This window comes from Antedon mediterranea, chromosome 4 (assembly GCF_964355755.1).
Source record: "Antedon mediterranea chromosome 4, ecAntMedi1.1, whole genome shotgun sequence".
In the NCBI taxonomy this organism is placed as follows: domain Eukaryota; kingdom Metazoa; phylum Echinodermata; class Crinoidea; order Comatulida; family Antedonidae; genus Antedon; species Antedon mediterranea.
Window position 1 is genome coordinate 14,532,588 of NC_092673.1, and position 22,351 is coordinate 14,554,938.

At 33.4% G+C, this 22,351-nt stretch overlaps 1 pseudogene; it reads left to right on the forward strand.

The window, feature by feature from the left end:
• The first annotated feature begins 253 nt into the window (after positions 1-253).
• On the forward strand, positions 254-3,827 carry LOC140047585 (uncharacterized; annotated as a pseudogene).
• The last annotated feature ends 18,524 nt before the right edge of the window (positions 3,828-22,351 follow it).

Sequence of the window (22,351 nt, forward strand, 5' to 3'; positions counted from 1 at the left end):
GTATGTGACGGTGAAGAGTACAGTAGAATTGTTCCAAGAGAACCGATGATGAGGATGGCACAAACCTTCTTTAGGGTATATCTAACTATCCTAGAAAGGGTGCCCAAAAATCTGAACAATTTAACGACGTCATTTGGACCACGCCCTTTTTTTAGTATTACGTAATGTATGTGAAAATAAAGCTTTCATATAGACATGTCATGTTTGGTATCAAATTAAAGCTTATGACATGTAGATTGTCATACACTACATTATGACGTAATATCGCCCAGGCGATGACCTTCAAACTTTTTCTACTCGCGGCAGTTTTTGAAATCATCATTAAAGGTCGGTAAAATCGAAAATAAAACATCGTAAGTCAATATTTTTCCTATATTTTTACTTTTAATGAAACTTAAATCGTAATAAAAAAACAAATAAAAGTTTTTACAACCAATTTTCATTTTTTTTTTTTCAGGGGACAGAATTCATCATCTTTAAAGTTGGACAGCAAGAAATTATCATCAGTGGAAACTTGATTTCTGAATACTTGCCAATGATCCACACAGACGATTCATTAAAAAATGAACATTACATTATATATTTATCGGAGGCTTGGTGGAAACCGGTAGTAATTAATATAAAAATAATTATTTTATAGGCTTGACCTACTTACCTGGCATAACGGACAAATTCCCGTCTCTCAAATTTGGGTTAAAGTTGGCGGTGATAAGGGGGGTGGGAATTTTAAACAGATGATCCAGATTGCAAATGTTTACCACCCAAACTCCCTCCAAAATACAGTTGTGGATTGTTTTGAGGCAACAGACTACACAAAACTTGAGGACAGGCCTACAAAGGCATCTGAATCAAATTCAAAACTTGCAATATGCAGTAATAAGGTTAGTACTTAATTGTATAATTATTCTTTTACAACATGTGACCCATATTAAATATATTAAATGAGATAAAACTAAATTTGTCTCTATAAAATGAAACAGTCTTCATATTTGGAGACTACGAATATTTAACCCGCATATATGGGCTAACAGGAGCTAGTGGTAAGTAAAACCGGCCCCCAGCCTAAGGTTGCTCACAAAGTACTCATTTTTATACGTCTCATATTGGCACTTGATGCAGTTCAAGATTTGCATGCAGAACCTCAATATACAAGACATGTTGAAGTACTTCGGGAAATTCACCAAAAGAATCAAAAGGCCGATGAAGTAGCCCAAGAAGTAACGTCTCTTCGAGATTACTTACATGTCTTCATTGCTAGTGAAATTCAGCTGAAAGAGGACCAAGAAAAAGAACTGGTAAATTTACCGCAACTGTTAAATGACTGTTTTCATGACAGCTTTACCAAAGAAATATATATATATTATGTATGTCCTTTCTACTGTATCTTTTGCAGAGAAACGCGGCTAAAACACTATCTGATGACATAAACTTGCCAAAGGACGGACTCCTAAAAACCACTCTAGACACTGTGCTTCAAAAATGCGGATTCACCGACAGGCCTACCATGGCAAATCATTTGTGGCCAACCATGTCCATAAATGTTGTAAAGTAAGTTATTTATTTATTCTTTGTCTCCTTAGTGGCCCACACACAGATTCTTTCCTTTTCTTGCGACAACGTCACCAATTTATTTCTCGTCGCTACAGCACTGAGGGCCGTGAACAAAATACAGTTACCTGTAAATTTTATGTCCATGATATTGATGTTCGGTTTCATCCTTGAATAATAATGTTTTTCAATTATATTTTATTTTGCAGCCAGAAACCATCAAGAAAATGATGGATGGCATGATGGCATAGAAGAAACTGCAAATAAAATTTGCCCACAGTTGGATGTTTCGGATGTAATCCATCTGTATGGAACCTTATTAAATACAAGTTCGGAAAATGCCACAGACAATATAATTCTGCCCTGTTCTTCACAGAGGAAATGGTAAAATCGCTAGGTAATGAAGTGTTTCTTGCTTGAAAAAAAAAGAGTAAAAGCACAGAATTCAAGAATATTTGGCATTCTTTCGCGCCAATTTTGATGAAACCGAACCCCCAAAATTACATATCTTAGAACACCATGTATGTGAATGGATTAGGAGGTGGGGGTTCGGTTTAGGATTTCACGGCGAACAGGGTGGTGAATCTATGCACTCACAACTAAACTCCATCAAAAGAGATGTCAGAGGAATCCCAGATGACCTGAAGATCTTGGAAAGTGTTATGAAGACCCACTGGATAAAGACCTCTCCACAAATGATGGCAGCGAAGCCGAAAAAGGCAAACCAAAGAAAACACAACTGAACTCAAACTAAACAGCCCTTTTCACGGCTACCAAAAAAAAAAAACCCAAACCAAACAGCCCTTTTCAGGGCTACCCAAAACCTTAAGAGATTTGTTTAGCTGGCTTGAATACATATCAATCAGTCTTGGATTATTATTTTAAAAATAAAACATTAAGAAATACAAAATTACAGGGAAACCCTTTATGAATTTAAACAAAGTAAAAACAATCAATAATATTCCATCAATTACATTAAAATAAAATACAAATAGAAATTTTTCACCGGAATTTTTCATATGGAGAAGGCGCCTCACTGATGATGAGATGGTAGGCGCGACGCCAACAACATGGTACTGTTATCAATTAAGGCTACCATGTCAATACCTCTAGCTATTACATCGGAAACCATAACCGTTTTGTATTCAAGAATCAAACCTCATGAATATGTATGAGATAAATCTGACCTTTCAAAAACTTTTATTTTTAAATTAAGAAATAAGGAAAATTGACTTGATTTAAAATTTGAAAACTCTTCTCTTATTATCGTAATTGGCTTTATAGTAACTCTTGTAGGTTCTCTTACATATTGAGTCCAAAATTGATCGTGTGGTAAGAAGGGTTGAGAGGATGTCTGGTTTGTGTCAGCAGTTGGTGAATTCAGTTTATTGCGAGAACCTGGACAGGCTTTTTGGGATGGTGTTGAGGGCTGAAAGTCATCCTGTGAATACCGATTTAGGCAGTCTCAGGAGTGCTCGTAGTGGAAGATTGCGATCCGCGGCTGTTGACACAAACCGATATCTTTTCTCCTTTCTGCCCACAGGTATCAGGAGACATCAGCGACATTCATCCAGATGAGCACCATGAAATAATATGTAATAATATGTTCTTGTTGTGAGTTTTTTTTTTTTTTATATATTGTAATTATGATGTATTTGAAGACGAGCAATGTAATTTTCTCCTTGTGGGAACGAATAAAGATTATACTTGATACTTGATAAAATATGTCTTCTACAGTTTCCAAAAAAATCTCCTGCAAAGTATGAAAGGGAGAGACAATCAAAGCATCAAGCACACAAATTGGTTATGTGTTCTCTTTGTAATGGTTTTTATTCAAAGAGATACATTCGAAGACATATAAAGAGATGTGAAAAATCAACTGAAGAAAGCATGGGAACTTGTCCTGTAAAAGAAGGAAACATTTCTAATATTTTCAGAAGGAAACATTTCAAGCACACAGAAGAAGCAATTAACAAACTACACAACTTCATGCACTGGTTCAATTAAAGCTGGCCTTAAACAAAGTAGGTTTAAAAATAAATCTTAATATGTTTAAACACCTAGTTCCTGTAGTCTTTCCTGAAGACACCCACAAAGCACTAAAACTTGTAGCAAGCACAGAAATACGAGAACAAGCTAATGTTTCGAGTGACAACATTTATCGATTCTCGGATCCATTGGTTGATGGAAATCATGTCTCAGGATGGCATGCACTAAGTAACATATGTGTAAAGTTACCGTTGGAAAAACCAAGCAACTTAACAGCAACCAAAATCTGAGATAGAAATTCATTCAATTAAAAAGTCTAATATCAATTTACAATCTTCAAAGATTGGTTTAAATTCTAATTTTTAACAATTAATTCTATATGGTAACACAATAACACAAACAAATTTTTTTATAGAAACTGAAGTAATTGACAGACAAGATGACGATGTTTTAAATAGTAGGTCTTCAGGTATGTAACTTGAAATTACAATTGTATATGGAGTTCACATTTCTAGTTAAGGGTCTTTCACACCTGTTCCGGCACGGTTCTGGTCTGGCGATTCGAACATCTATGTTTCGTTTTCACGGATCGAAACTGTGCCGGAATAGGTGTGAAAGACCCTTTAGAGTAGTGTTACCACAAGAACTTCAAAAAATTCAAAAAAGAAATGAAAACATACTATTTGTTTGTATAGTGATATTTATTTATTTTATAAGAGAATTATATTGTATATATTTGAGAGAAAGTGTATTTAAAAAAAAAAAATTAAAAAAAAATGTTTATGTATATTAATTTTATTTTAGACAGGTAGCCCTAATTTATTTATATAACTATTTATACTTCAATGTTTAGGGGCTGAACTAAACATTATTATTATTTGTATAATATTACAATGTTTATAATTTATATTTATGGGTAAATAAAGAAAGAAAGAAATTGCATATGGAGTCGACATTATTGTTATTGCTCACAAAAGTTAAGCAATTATTTTGTTCATGTTTTTACGTGCTAGTGAAAGAGATGTTGGTTTTATAAATGCGCAACTATAAATTTATATGCACCTCATTACATTTATATTTATGATATACAACTTTTTCTCAACTTCCATTCCACGATATAGATTATTCTGATGAATTACATGCATCACATATACCTCCAGAAATAAATAGTGCTGATTTTAATCCTCTGATAGATAACGACCTCAAATTCGACCAACAATCATATAAATAATTATCTAAATGTTATTTTATCAAATTCTTTTTTCCTACTATTTCGAAACCAACCAGAATTACAACAAATAGTGCGACTCTTATTGATTGTTATTAATAACACGAAACATAAATACAAGAGTTTGCAGTTTGTTTGTTTGTTTGTCAATTTAAAATTAAAAATCCTTGAACATAGTTAACTTTTTTTATTGGGTTACCATCGATTATAATATCAAAAGGAAAAGTATTATGGTTGTTCTTTTGTGTAAAGTAGATGAAGTTAGTTTTAGATTTAGAAAAAAAAAAAAAATTTTTTTAATATAATATTAACTTTACACATAATATGCAATCTACGATAATTTAATTAATTGATATAACAAATTTATTAAATACATAACATCATTGGAATAAAAAGAACAAATCACATATCTACACATAATAATCATAACATCGTATACTCTATTTCTATCTAACAATTTATTCAATCTTCTATCGACTAAAGCCGAAGTATAGTCGTTATCTCGGGACCGTTCTATGGCCACCACCAGGTAGGCTTACTTCATTAAGGCTTCTGTGAATGGATGTACTGGTTGGGAGCAGAAAATCTAGTAGACCATACCCAGTACCGTTTTGATTACGATCAATCGGGAATTTACCTCACAAAGTTTAACAACAATTTGTTTGATTTAAACCATAAAGAAACTCTATCAAGCTCAGAATTAACAGTATTAACAAGAGTGTTTAAATTTTTGTGAGAAAAGAAAATATTGCTGTAATCTGCGAATAAAATGAATTGGAGTAAATTTGAGACATTGGGGAGATCATTAACATAAATAAGAAAAAGTAAAGGGCCAAGTATAGAGCCTTGAGGTACACCACAATTAATAGGCAACATATGAGATTTAAAGGAATTAACATAGGTAAATTGGTATCTATTTGAAAGGTAAGATTTCAGAAGGTTAAGAGGAAGGCCTCTGACACCATAGTAATATAATTTTGATAATAATACATCGTGATCAATAGTGTCAAAGGCCAATACCAATACCATGATTGCCAGTTGCAAGAGAGTTTGTTAATTTATCATACATGTGTAGAACGGCAAGGTCGGTCGAATCTGCTGAATAAATGTTAGAAAGAAAATCAGATGTTAGTTTATGATCATCAAATTTTAGTAAGTCAATGTTTAGATCTCCACAAACAAAAACACTTTTATTTACTTTATTAACCTCATCAAAATATAAGGATAATTGGTCATTGAAGTAATTTATACTTTTATCCGGTGGACGGTAAATAACTGAGAAAATAATATTCTTTGGCTTGGAATTGATTTCAATATTTATAGCCTCACAAAACTAGAGATGTTTTAAACAATTTACGAGTTCTGATTGTTTATCTTGACACACATGAAAGGCCAGCTGGAGTGTGACAGACACTTCACTACAGAAATTGCTGAAAACCATGTAGGAATTTTCATGAGCTGTCCATGTGACCTTGTTGTAAATGACATAATAGTACCCTTGAGTTGTATTTGATGGGCAGTTAATATAAGAGCATCAGCCCATAAAACACACATTTCTGCTAAGGGAGAGTTTTGCCTCATGAAGGGGAGATATTGGGGTTTTGTACATACCGAAACTCATCATCTGAGAGTTTATTGAAAGGAAATAAACAGTTGCACTTAAAGAACTATATTTGGGTCTAAATAATCAAGTACATTTCTGTAAGGCATAACAATTTATTTAAAGGTCAACCGGCTCACACTGTTAGTTATGGAATGTTATTCATTGTTATTAATTTATAGTTCAAGCTTTTAGATCGTTTAGGTTGCGAGATAGATCTAGTTGATTACTGATGGTAAGTTTTTTCATGCCGTTGGTAAGAATAAAGATCTTGCCGTCAAGTGTCCATGTAGATTTAATGTCTAGGTTTGTTAGCGTCTGAGCCCTTACTTTGTCCTAGTCTACGAGTTCTATCTATGTCGGCAATTCCAACGCTGACATTAAGCTTTTTTTGAAGCACATTGATAATCTTGGTATCCGTACACTCGTTGCTTGATTCGGGAACGCCGTCATGATTTTTTCTTCAAGGCTTGCTATCTTATCGTTAGTCTTGTTAATATCAAAGTGTAAAGAATCTCTAATGAGATCGGTGAGCTTACCAATTAGATGTTCTTGCACAGAATTTGATACAGCTGCAGCAATGTTCTTCATAAATGTAGAGTCTGATGCTAGGCATTTCGTAAGCTCTAGGTCGATCAGTTCTTTGATTTCTGTTTTTTCAGTAGGCCCAATGGATTCAGCTTGGTTTCCAGCTCCGCCGGAGTCAGCTACGTTTTCTCCGGAATCTTTAGGAGCCGCGAGAGCCACGTTTAGGCACGTCCATTCACCATGGTGCATGCAAATAAATAAAAACCTTTATAAGAAATATATTAAATCTCAGAGCCCAAATGACAAATATATTTATGATACTAACTCTATATGTGATCACTTTAATAAATATTTGTCAGAAATCGGTTTAAAAACGCTCAACTCCATCCCAGATAATAATATTGATCCAATGTCGTATTTACCACCCCCACCACTTTTTTTTTTTTTAGTCACTGAAAATGAAGTGTTGAACATGATCAACAGTCTAGACTCTAATAAAGGATCAGGACACGACTCCCTTACACCTTCTGTTCTTAAAAAAGTTACTCCTTTTATTTTAATTCATCTTACTTATGTTATCAATTTATCTTTTACTACAGGAATCGTACCTGATCATATAAAATTAGCATATTTAACTAAACATAACATCCTAAATAATCATCAATATGGTTTTGTTAAGCACTTTTCTTGATCTATCAAAAGCTTTTAATGTAACGGTCATTATAAAAGAGTTGTTGTTGTTGTTGGCAGTGTATAAAGCGGTGTTAACGTAGATAGAAGATTATAACCGGTACAAGCAGTGGTGTTGTGTATATAATGCATATATATTACTTTTAAAACATTAAACCTGGTCATTCCTTGTCTTAAATGTACGTTATTGTAAACCGCGCACAATGCATGTTGAGATTTATAACGAGTCGCTACCATTATTAGAATCGCCTTATTTTTCACATTTTCAACGATTTAAAGACAAAAAAAGTTATCTCAATAGGACCATAGTATTTATTTTTTACATAAATGTATTTTGTGATCTTAAAATAGAATTAAAAACGTAGGGAATGGGGCATTAAAAAAAAACCCAGTATGGAATCTAGACTACAACCTCAAACACGTTTTATAATTTCTTTAACGTAAATGACACATTCACCCCGGTGCTGTCAATAAAAATTTGTAAAAATAGTAAAATGTACTGCTGTCTGCGCGACGAGGATAATAACAATGGAGTCGGTTAAAATTGTAATACTTGCATTACTTTTGAGTTATCAAGCGTTATGTTTTCAATACATATATATCAAGTTAACGATTTTTAGATTTTTAATGAATCTACAAAGGAAAAAGAGAGCAAATTCACGGAGTTGACGGCGAAGGCGTTTAGCCCTAACCCGACGTCAACTGGGCCTAGTCGTCGAAGTTTTGGAAGCCGCAACGCTTGGAGCGAACCTTGTTGATCGCAGAATCTGGGTACAAAACCGTGCCCATGGTCGCCTGTTTTTGGCTGTTAATGTGGAACTTTTCGCAGGGCAATTCCGTACAGAGAGAGAGTTGGGATAGTAATTTGGTGGTTGGCAACGCCGACAGAATATCGGTATGTAACGTTTTAAAATAATATGAATAAAAAAAAATTCATCTTTTTTTTTGTATTAATTTGTTAGATCATTAATAATTCTAAATTCTAAGGAGTTTTGTAATACTGTATATGTATTTTAGCAGACAGAAATAACGGCTTGCTTTTTAGTAGAGATGTAAGATATCGAGATATTCCACTAATCTTAATTGTGAATTTTGCATGAGTGATTATTACAGATTTTGCTATGATTTTTTAACAGAAAAATGTTATAATTAATGGTATTGATATACCAGTGTGCCTAATTGGAGACCCAGCATACCCTTTAAAACTCTGGTTGATGAAATGATTTGTACACAATGCAAACCTTACTCCAGCACAGCACAATTTCAACAAAACATTAAGTTCTGCCCGAGTTGTTGTTGAAAATGCATTTGGAAGACTGAAGGGCAGATGGCGACGGCTCATGAAAAAAAACGACGTGACTGTGGTCTAGTGAAGTCAGTCAGGATGGTGTTGGAAGGCTGGATAATGGAGTAGTTATCAGGGATGCCATTACTGGTTCTTTACAACATTGAATCCTGTATAGTGGATTAAATCAGATGCTATTGTTGTCACTAAAAAGTTACATTAGATCTTGTAAAAGTATAATATTAAGATGTTTTGTTCCCAAAAAAATATTAATAAGGCTTTGAAAAAAAAACCCCAAACAAATGTATTCACATATAATCAATATCAATATAATATAAAGACATATCAGTATATACAGTAGCGTATGTACACATTTGCATTTGTAATAGTAATAATGCTATCTACACAGCAAGTCTTGGAATAGAAATACACATGTGTAACTGCTAGTTAATACTGAAAAACTTATTGTGGTAAAAATCAAACAAAAACTAATGTAACATTTCCAACCAATGGAATATTTTAAATATAACATAAATTAAATATCTACATTGATTTGAAATGATTTTCATATAGGTCAAAATCATGCCCAGAAAAGCATTACAGTATATACCATAAACATTTTTGGTAAAAAAACATTTTTTTTAATGTAGAAAATGCAAAACCAATACTTCAAGTACAAAATTACTTTTAAATGGCTATCACTACTTGAGTTGTGTGGTGAGCTGTATGAGGCAGAACTATATGCAGGAGAGTGGTATGGGGGATGAAGTTCTACTGTTCGATGGGGGTGGTAATATTGATCTGGTGGTGGGCCATTTCTTGTCTGAAAAAGATTCATCAATTGTCTGCATCTGCATGTTTTGAAATGCAGACATCATGTTTTGGATACTAGCATTGTGTTGCCTGATCATTTCTGCATCAGAGCGTTCCTGTCTTTCTATGCGCCGTTCTTCAGCTTTTTCAAACTCAGCATTTTGGGTATTTATTACATCTTTCAGTGACCCTGTTACTGCCTCCATTGTCTCCTGGAATTTGGGATTTTTTTCGGCTTTTTTTTGCGTGCTGTAAAAATAAATGTTTAAAACTACCGCTATTATTTTAAGGTTTAAACTATGCTGTGATTGATGCAACACAATATTATTAAAATTAAAATATTTAATAATTGTTAATTATTTACACTTGCCTTGAGGTTGAGGCTCTTTTGCCTCCTCGATTTGTTTATCCTCTCTCCAACTACTCTTTCCCCTTCAACTACTCTTTCATCCCCAACTACTCTTTCAACTTCAATTCATTGATTTCTGCTTCATCTCTGATTACCCTTTTATCTCCGATTGCTATTTCATCTCCACATACTATTTCATCTCCAAATACTATTTCATCTCCAGTTCCTCTGTTCTCTTCTATCCTCGGTTCATCTGTAGACTGCTTAAGACTATCTGTTCTGTAAGTGTCCCACACTATATCAATTCTGTTACTATTCTGCAGCTGCTGTCTGGTCCACGGTAGAAAGACCTGTCATACAAATGATACAAGAATAACGATCCGCATATAGAAGTGACCAATTATGTGGTGGTTAAACAATAGATACAATCCTGAATGCAAAGAAATGTACTCACCTTATCACCGTAGTCATCAAATGTAAATGCATGATTGCTGGAAAGAGCATGGACAATAGCAGCTCCGTCAAACACCTTTACATCAAAATCTGTAGGAGGTTCAGGCTGGCCTTCATTCTCCAAATGCTGTAGCAACTCAGACTTCTTAGTTGGTAGTCGAAGCTTTCCATTTACTGCCAAAGAGGGTGGCCATGGCTGGTTTTCATGCATGAAGAAGTCTCTTAACTTGTTGCTTTGTTTTGGACACTGATTTTGACAGTGGTGTGTTGAACAACGGCAGCTTATTCTGTTTGATGGCTTGTTGAATTGCAACACTTTTGTCGAGAATAACTTCCTTGAAATATTTTTGGTACTGGGTAGTACCTACATCCTGAATTGTACGAACTGTCACTACTGCACTTTCATTGGCACAATCTCGAGCATCCAAGACCAGAAGTTCTGAACAATTATCGAGGAATGGGTTGCCTGCATTTGAAATTGTTTCGTGTAGCCTGTTGACCTGAACTTTAAATGTTTAAATGTGTAGACAGTCCTTGTTCTCGTTGCTTAAAGTCATTCGGATCATAAACCATGAACTGACTCTCGAACTCTGTAATCAGTCTCGCTTGTTCTGGCCCCGCCACCATCCACCTCCTAAACGCTGTTGGATTTTCAGTAAGTCCGACTGCACCCCCAGTTCCTTTTACTAATTCGTTCTGCTCATGAGATTGGTCAATGTCCCTAATGTGGATGGGAATCCATCGGGCATAGTTATTTTTTTTTTTTGTATTTTGTATTAATATTTTGTCCTCAGTGAGGAAATTCGGATTAGGCCCTCCACGGACCCACGGCAGCTACCAGATTAGGCAATGAGAGTAAAGATAACCTCGAACCCATGCCTATCACATGCTAGTCCGATATTACCATTACACCATCACTCTAGGACGATCCATAGCAAAAAACCAGGGTACCAGAGCTTCCAGTGACTCTACATATAGCGTGAAGTCCCTTGTGCGGAGGGCACGAACGAACATCAGAACAGTTAATTCAAATTCTAGAATAATATCCCAGTACTGAAAGGTTGCATGCATTGGCTGCTTATATTTTTTTAAGGATCATTTTTATAATTAGACAGCAGAATAGTTTTTTTATTCTCACAATATTTATGATAATTTGCAGAGATAAACCTGTCCATGTGAAGGTAAATGACATTTTTTCACATAAATTATGTAATACTGTTAGAGCCCTACAGTTACTAGTCCTGTATATTACAATTACTACTGTATATAGATATATAATACAACCTATAATCCTACTACCCTAGATATAGACATTCCTAACCTATTGATCTCAGCTCCGTTTCCATGGTAATTGATGAGTATAATATTAGTGTCCGTGTGACTACCTGCAGACGGAAGAGGACGAAGAAAATACCAGCTACAAACCATGTTCCAGAGAGGAAGCAGTGAACGGCTTCCAGCATTCTGATGATGAGTCCGATGTGGAAGATTATATATTTACAGAGGCAAGGCTTCCTCCAGATTATATTCCAAACTCAGACTTGAATGCGAGTGCCCAGTCGTTTGTGCCAGAACTTGTAAAAATATACCAGATGGAGACCAACACCCAGTAGTGTAAGACCAAAATGCTATGGATACTGTTCATGATACAGATACATTGGAGATACAATCAGACCTGACCACAGATGCAGATGATGTACATCAATTACCACCAAGGACCCGTAGGCCACCAACTAGACCAATTTGCTAACCTATATTCATCGACTGTGAACTCAAATGGAAGGATCACCAATGGTTACCAACCTGCGATGTATTGGACCAATCCACAGATGATGTATGTATCGTTATTAACAGAATATTATAGCAACAATTAAGATATTGACACTAAATATTTTTTTTATTAAACATAACTGTGTATCTAGAGAACGAGATTTGGTTATATGGTCATTGAATTTAATTTATATATTATATTATTAGTACGATAGATAAAGTAGCAGCCAGCTTGGCAGCAGACATTATAAAGTTTAAAATGTTATACGGTCATTTGTTAAAATATTGAGATTTTCGATTGAGGCTTGTCCTATTTGAGTTTATGTTCTGTAGCACGCGTGTTTAAGCCCTTTTTAGGAAGCGTGTATGGTGTAATGCACCAAAGTTTTATTCATTTTAATTAAATTTTGTTTTGTTTTGGTGTGATACACCAAAGTCATATACATTTTAATTACATTTTGTTTGAGTACCGCCCTGTAGGTGTGATGCACCAACAATGTGTTGAAGACATTGTGTCTTGATGTGGTGTGATCCACACACATTTTTTTTTTATATATATCTTTCTTTAAGTTACGACTTGAAAAAAGATTTTGATCCAGTTGATAGCCAGCCATTAGGTATGGACTGATTTGTATGTTTTCTTTTTATTTTAGAGTTTAGTGTTGAATGTCGGGACGACATTAATTGAAGTGGGGGGGAGGATGTTAGAGCCCTACAGTTACTAGTCCTGTACATTACAATTACTACTGTATATAGATATATAATACAACCTAACCTATTGATCTCAGCTCCGTTTCCATGGTAATTGATGAGTATAATATTAGTGTAAGGGGAGTTGGAATTATCAGATCTATATTCTGTTGTGAAATACTGAAACAGTGTACGAGTATTTATGTTTATACGACCCGGTAACAATACTAAAAAAAGGGCGTGGTCCAAATGACGTCGTTAAATTGTTCCGATTTTTGGGCACCCCTTCTAGTAGGGATAACGATGTAAAATTAAAAATTATACATTCCCTGTGATAGTACCGTACTTTAATATTTATTATATAAAAAAGTGTGTTTATTTAACCTCATTCGAAGAATTTCAATGCATTATTTTCCCGTGTAATTGGGACAGGCCTGACACCATGTGACTTCAAGGCACTAAAATACCATTGAGGCTCTCGGAATTTTCCAAAAATTATTTTTAAAATGGACAAAACAGATATTTTTCATGGTATATGGGTTGTTACTATTAAATATTCGAATCATAAAGGCCTCATATCGGGATAGATAGAGTTTTTTTAGCACTTAAAATTAATATTTTTCTTAGTAACAAGCACATGGTATGTGGAACTATATTATCTTGGTGTAGGAATAAAATACATTTTGAGATCATAAGAGGCTCAACTACAAAAATAAGGTTGAAAATGGTAGGTCATTGAGCCTTCCGAGGGTTTCGTAGTAAACAAAAGCTATACGCGCTAGGCAATAACGATCTTTTAACCACTATATTCACATTTTTGGTTGAATGAAATGGAAATAAAAAATACTTGATCTTATAGAATAATAGGTAAATGAATATTTACTCAAAAGGATATTTTTATAATTAATTTATTTTCAGAATAATTACCTAATAAAAAGTGTTTACCAAAGTAAAAATCTTCATAAAAAAATGGAAGTTAGCAACCCTGCTATTAGGAAAATCCTACAATTGACATGCTGAGACTACATCATCCAAGCAGAATTGTTTGTCTGGTAAAAAACTTTGCATATTCAGGTGTGTTTCATATATTTGAGCAAATTGATTAGCTGCAAAAAATAATGTTTAATAGGAGTGCTTATCAATTCAGATACAGTATTACATTTTCTGCAAAGTAGAAACATTTCTTGAATTTGCGTTTTATTAATGTGTATCATTTCCATTTTGTAGTTTTGTAGAACTTTTGTGAACCACTTTGGAAATCAATATATTTGTATAAATAATAATTAATTATGCAAAAAGTGCTCAACAAATTTTCTGTTGAGCAAGAAAGTTTCCAATCGAATACGACAATTGTTTCCTTTTTTATAATCTGTTAACAGACATGACAATATTATTGGTACAGATATAAAGACTCGGAAAAAAAGAAGACCTGCTGCAAAGACAACTTGGTTCCAAGATGTCCTGGGTAGTCAGTGTGTTGCAAAGAAGTTGGGCCTTTGTGTCATCGATACAGGACACACATCTACCAATACATGGTATCACTGTGTTTGTGCTGGTGTGGCCAGCAATGTTGTCAAGAAAGAAGTGGATTTTGTTTGTTGTCTATGTAGACAAGGATTTTGAGAAGGTTTAAATTATATTCTTTCTTTTCAATAATTTATGTATGATTTTAAATTCTTTTTTCTGTAAAAATATTATTTTACATTTGTTTTCAGCTTCTTACAATGGCCTCCCTTTTCAAAAAGAAAAGAGTCAACTGCTAGAAGCAAATCTGTAAATCTAAAAATGACAGACATCAATTCAACAAACCTTAATGCTGGAATAAGCAGTGCCATTGTGGATTCTTATGTAAGGTAGGGAAGTGCTCATTTTCGAAACATGATCTCATTATCATGGTACTGAAAGTTTTTTGTTATTTGTTTTGTAAATGGTAATAAATGTGTCGTGTAGCACTATGTAAATTGTATATAACAATACTGTCAAATGATTAGTTAGCAAGAGTCCGAGATAATAGAAAATGCGACTCTATGACACAAACGTGTTCGAACGTCGATGTTTTTGCATGACACAAACGCGCTACAACCGCTCCGGGTCCGTTTGGAAAGGCGTGTCGGGAACGTGGTCTTTCTCATGAATATTAAATTAGATGCACTAATTAGAACGGTTGATTGTCAAACACGTGTCAACAACGGTCAAAATTGAAACACGTTCTTGTTGTTTGAAATAATTTACCGAAAGCTACGAAATCCAGCAGTTGTGTTAGCAAAAGAACCCTTAGTCGACGCACACATGAAACTTTAAAAAAAAAACAAACACAACCTTTTTTTTTTTGTGTTTTTGCTGAATTAATTAAATTTCTTTAAGGAGCAAAAAAATCTGTCTCTTTTTTTTTGGAGACTACGAGTTTTTGTTACGGGTGTATAAGCTCAATGGATCAAATGGTAAGATACAGTATCTTTTTAATATGCATTTAAATGAGGCGATGTGCCAAAAGACCACAGGTCTATAAACACACTGTACGAATACTTTCAATTATTCGAAGCTTCTGGAATTGCAAACTCCAAGGAGTTAATCAGAAAAACAATGGTGCCATTTGACATCGATCATGTAGGAGATATATATTTTTGGTTAAATATTGTTGTCATAGTTATGCACTGAGTTATCAATTGTATGACCTACCATATGAACACAGCCTTTGGGTGACCATGACACACAATATATCACAATACAGTCTGAAATGTATTAATAATAAAGTAATGCTAATTAGTACTAATATAAAATCTTGAGGTTACATTTGAAAATGTGTTATTATTGCAGGTAAATGTATCAAGCCTCTATATTTCTTTGGGAGAAAAAAAATTGTATGACCTCTTAGAAAATGAAATGCACTCATTGGATTCCGAGATCTTCAGGTTGCGGCGTCAAAAATGTTGACCAAATTATTGTAGAGCAGGCTGCAACAAATTCAGCGTTGATCAAACAGATATCGGATATGCAAGCACAAATTTCTCACAATGAAGATGAAATTTCACTGGTATGTTAAGTACTAATAATATTATACTTTTTCTGGATGCATAATTAATTATTCAAAAATAGTTTACACAGATTATGTATATTTTTTAGGAAACAAAATTGAACAAATACTTGAAATAGAGTTCTCCAACAAAACAACATTCCTCGTCAAGCCTATCATGGGAAGGCCTTTGTAGGCACCTATGTACACAAGTGTTGCCAGGTGATTAAAAAAATAAACACTACACCATCTACTTAAGATAGTATACAGTAGCTTAATTCAAATTTAGTAATACTGTAATAATAAAAAGTAAGTGTTGTATGTTGTAATGTTTTAATATTCGGAAAATATTGTTCACAGGTTGATATTATTCAACAACTAACAACTGCATCAAACCGGATTGTAGAGGAACAAATCTTAGATATCCAAATTGATCATCTTGGAAAATTACAAGCAAACCTTATGGAACTTTTTACATCTTCCAACAATTTTCAAAAATACACAAGGCAATAAACCATACCAATACAATGACTGAGAATGAAATTGATATTGTTGGTAAGAAAAAAATGTTAACTATAAAATATCTAGTTATAAAATCTGAATTGAGTTTCCATCACTCAGCTGCTTAAGTAATGGACTTATTGAAAAATTAATTAAATATTAATTTAATTACAGGTTCAAATATATCAGACAATTGCAGAAAATTGGAGATAAACATACCTCCAAAATTGCATCGAATTTCATGTTGTGGAATTTTTAAAGCGATGGAATGTTGGAATCAGTTTGTTAAATAAGCAGGGGGTGAACTTATTCGCTTGTCATTCAACAAAAAAAGAAGTCTGTATGGTGTCAAGTCAGCTCTGGCAAAAACCATGTCAGTGATGAAGAATCAATTAATTCTTACACAAGCTGAAGTACATGAAGCAAAGATAAAACATGCTGTGAAAAGGAAGAGCAAGATACAAATTGTCACAAACTAGGTCACTGCAATCCCTGAAAAGAAATATGGCAGATTTTGATGATGCAGGGGCTAAAAAAGATATGTAAATGGATGCGTCACAAAGTGTGATCAGGGAACCAATGATCGAAATTGACCAGGTTACTAATGCATAATATATATATATATATATATATATATATATATCTTTAATGTAAGTTAAATTTAATTGTTTTATTGGGATTTTAGATGAAACGATCAAAAGCCTTTCCTATCAATACAAAATTGAAGAAAGAACGGCGTCACAAACTGAACTGAACTGAACTGAAGCCCTTACAATTGTCTTGAAAGATAGATATTTGAAGGTAAAAATAATGATTTTATAAATTTCATACAAAATGCTAATATTTTAATATCAACCTCATCCATGCTAAAATCTTTCTTCTCACTCTTTCGCAAGGATATCGACGAGGCTAATCCCTCCAGTATTTCAATTTCCCAGATCTTCTCTTTGTTTACGAACGGAAATTTTTCTTTTCTTGGTTCGGGCTTTTGCGTTAGTTCAAACAATCCAAACACTGATAGCTGAAGCTGAATGGAAGGACGTAGCAGCCAGCGAACAGTGGATCCGAATTTTTTAATTTTTAGCGTCATTTTACTAGCACTTTATGTAGACATAGGAGCCAGTGGAAGAACTGGGGAAGCTGGAGTGTTTTCAGCTTCTTCTCTAAAAGGATCATTGGATAAGGACAATTTAAATTTTCCAGGCGCCAAAGATATTAATGGTCCTGTACAGTATCACATAATTGGCGATGATGCATTTCCAATGTCTACTAGAATCATGAAACCTTTTCCTCACAGAAATCTGAACCATGATAAGCGCATATTTAATTATCGTTTGTCTAGAGCAGGATGCGTGGAAAAAATGCCTTTGGTATACTTGCCAACAGATTCAGAGTACAATTAATTTAGTGTTAGGCATTACAGCTGATGAATCGCGACAAGAACCAGTTCTATAGGCCTTGCTCCAAATTGTCAAAAAAATACAAGTCAACAGGCTAAAGTCCAGAGACAAAATGTAGCTAATTTTTTTACTTCAAATAGGTCCTTGTCATGGCAAGAGAAGGCAATACACTAATCTTACCATTTCCAAATTTGACATTGTCTTTTAGCAACATATGGTGCCATGAATTTTAGCTTCTCCAACAGCCATTTTGAATGCTTTAGTGTTTTCCCGTTCAGATCCACTAGACAATTTGGTCGACTTTGTAAACGATTTCCTTAATTGTCTCATTTTTGTTTTCAGTCTCAACTGAAAAAAAAATTAATTTTAAACATTAATTGATTATTAATTGTATGTTAGTTTCAATGATATTCACCATTAAGTGTTTTTGTTGATTTACATTGTTTATATTTGTAAGTATACATTCCATTCCTACATGATCCATTTTGATGGAAAACCGGCATCATAATTACCAGAAAAAGTTTGCGAATACTGTTACAATTTAACTGTGTCAATAGACTTTAAAACTATGAATTTGTATAATTACCAGATTTATTACATTTTTCCGCAATGAACTCCAATGTCTGCTGATGCTTGTACGCTGTTCTGAATTCAAAAACCATCGTTTTCAACAAAGTTACGTTTTCTCTGATGACCCGCTAATCAGTCACATGTGAAGTGTCATCATGAAAAGACATGTAAAGAGGAGGAGTCAAGAGTTTGGCTTCACGCGCGCGTGCCATGCAAAGACACGCATATCATGCATGCTTCAATTTTCATCATGCCATTCATTTTTATCCCGCGCGGACACTGTACTTTTTTGTCAAGGACACAACTTTCTTTTTTACTGCTGGGAAGACGTCATTGAAGCAATAGCAATTCAAGTAGGCCTATCATTCATTTGTTTCTGCAAGTTAATTTGTTATGGAAAAAAGTCGATCTAATCATCCGTTTATACCTGCAGATAGACATTACGATCTCAAACTTTCACGTAATTTTTGGTTTTGAATGTCTGAATAAAGTTCATATGAAAACCATTAATAACATTATAAATATTACTAAACTAGGTATCTCTAAATTTGTATATGGTAATATTAACGATATCTCTCAGATTGTATACTTTGAACTAAGAATACGCAAATATCCAAGCGAAATAATGAATAGAATCTTCAATAAAAGATTACCTGACATTTTTGTTCGATGATATTTGTGTATAGCCTATTTCTTCATAAAACCTTAATTTGGTATGCTTATGTATGTATACGCATGTGTATATGTGGGTATAGATATATATGTGTATAAGTGTTTGGTACGTTTGTATGTATGATGTACTTGTATATATATATACACATATGTATGTGTATATGTATATCGACCTATATGTGTTTATGTATGTCTAATTTAAAAAGAAATTATGAATGTAAACAAAGAAAGAAACACATTTTAATTTGTATTTATTTTCAAGCAAAGCAAGAATTAAAAAGAGAAAAACATTTTTGTTAATTGATAATGTATTTATAAAAAAAAAAAAGTATATTAAAGAAAGGAAATGAATTAATGATGACATGTATAAAAATTAATTAAAGATAAAAACGCATCTTAGTTGTATTTATGAAAAAATTGTTCAAAGAGTAAAAAAAACTGTTAATTGATAACGCATTATAAAATGAAGAAAATGCATTAACGTTAACTTGTGTAAAAATTAATTAAAGATAAAAACGCAGTTAAGTTGTATTTACTTTCAAGAACAAACAAATAACAAAATTGCAATTGCATAAATATATATTACAGTTTTTATATGATGTTTGTTTGAAATAAAAGTGGGATGGTCCCACAAAAAAAAAAAAAAAAAGTTAATTTGTTTAAAATTTACAATGTCGGTACTGGTCCATTGAACAGAAACGAATCAAACCAGCATATTACATGATTCAATGGTTCAGAAAAGACTGACAGATCCAACACAACTTGGTTGGTGACCCACCCCAGATAGGTCTAGGCTAAGCATGGATGGAAGGCATCCTGCAAAGGTAGTCGCAATAAATGGTAGGTAAAATCTAAAAAATACCCAAGGCCTATATATTTTAGAAATGTTAGGATTGAATTAATAGTTTTATTTGTAACATCTGTAGTTATTGTTATTATGAACTAACGTGAACATTGTTTTATATTTTTCCTCCTTGTTTTTAGATATATATTATATATTTTGTTATTGTTAGAATGCTCTCACTAACTTTGATAATGACATTTTTATCTTTTTTTATGTCTTTTCAGATTTCGTTTGTAAACAATATACTAGTATGACGTCTTCAATGGTACGCAGCAAAATGACGCTTAAGTGCAAAGACACTAGACATAGTGTAAAACGAATGGAACAAGAAATTTAAAACTATCATTGTTATTCTCGGGAATTTTAAAGGTTTTTCGCACCGCTTCTTGAGGCAGTTTCTTTATTATACGTATAAACTTGAAAATGTCTGTTGTATTCTATATTTACTGCCAACGTGATGTTGAATGTGTATAGTATGTGATGTGACTTCTCTGTGAATATTCTGTGTTGACAGTGTGATCTTTTTGTGACCACTCTGTGCTGACAGTGTGATTACTCTGTGTTGACTGTGTACTGACAGTCATCACTGTGTGATCTTTTTGTGACCTCTCTGTGTAGACTGTATGCTAACCCTGTGTTGACAGTATATACACTCTGTGTTGAAACTGTGATGACTATGTGTTCCACTCAGTGCAAATATCACGAATTACTCTACTTACCTACTACTACTACAGTACTAATACTACTAGGCATACTACTACTAGTAAATATTTACCTGTTTAAGTATTGAACTTGTTAACTTCCAAAAATGGTAAACATTTAGTGTTATGTTTCCGCGACCTTCCGTACCATTGTGTGTAAATATTTTTGAAAATTTTTGAAAATTTTTGTAGTTTTTAACATTTTTTAAATTTGTAAAAATTTTTTAAAACTTTTACATTTTTATAATGCAGGCCTATATCAATATTCTGATGTTTTCAGTTAAACTTGTTTTTAACATTTTAAATATATATTTATTGTTCTTATAATAAGTGATATTTAATTGTAATTTTGTTTTAATATTTTGATTATTTTGAATTTCAATCTTTCGTTTGATTGCAATAAAGTTCTATTCGTATCGTATTCGTAACTTGGCACGATCAACATATTCCGGAAGCAGAGTTTTGGGTGAAACTTGGAGGTGACAAGGGAGGCGGGTCATTCAAACAATGATCCAAATCACACATGTTGCACACCCAAATTCACTCCAATATACAATTGTCAGTTGTTTTGAGGCAATGTACAATTCTCATAATCTCAATACGGGATTGATTCGTCTGCTGCCTCAGGTGGATAAACTCCAAAAGTCTGTCATCAGGTAAATATTTTTTATACTTCCCTATTAATATTCATAATTGCCTTAACAAAATTTAATAAAAAATAGAATGATTTTATTTTTTATTAAAATGGGTTTTTTCCCCCTTATACAACATTACAGAATTCAAGTCAGGAAAGTAGTCAGTCTCTTCATATCAGGTGACTATAAAATATATAGATATATGGATTGACCAGAGGACAGCGATTGATGGATTTTGATGGATTGAGTATAATTTTGTTAAAAAATATTTCTTCTATATTAATTATGGATTCGGATCGCAAAGTGAATTTCAGACACTTATTTAGTGATGTAGAGAAAGTCGACTGTCCTTTATTTTTCGAAAATTGTGTTAATTGCAAGAGGGTTGACCGATAAGGTAAACAACATTTTTAAAATCAAACCATCTTATGGCAATTGGGCCCATATGTTGGTCCAAACACCCGCAAAGGGCCAATGGTCTGCAACACTGAAATCCGAAAAGTTAACAAGAACGACAATAATTTAAGTGAAGACTGTAGGGAGCTGACAGAAGAAAGGTTATTGGAAATGCTAGTTAAAATATGGGGATCTTCGAGCGAAATTTTGACAACACTGTACTCATGGTGTTTGTAGGGCATCAAGTTTGTCATTAGAGCAGAGAGCCCAAGAGACAAATTCAGTTCATGGAATACCAGCCTAATGTTGCTATGGATATGGCAAACATGAAAAAAAAATGTAATTTAAAGCCAGAGAATCGTTTTTGGATAAAATAATTCGTTTTCTACAGAAGTGAATAACTTTATTAAACCTACAAAATGGCATATTCAAAGTCTGAAAATACAATGTTTTTTATTTGAAAGAGGAATTAGAACCAGATCAGAAGGTGTTGCTGTGACATGATTTAACATTTGTTGCGCGTGTTTAGAATTGTCTTCTTGAATAAGGGCATAAGGAATTGTAATTTAATTAAGTATTTTAAATGTTGTAACACCTACAATACCATTCTATATTAAAGCATCTAAATATCAAGAATGGCTAATTCATTTTTCCATTCCAGTATTACATGGAGTCA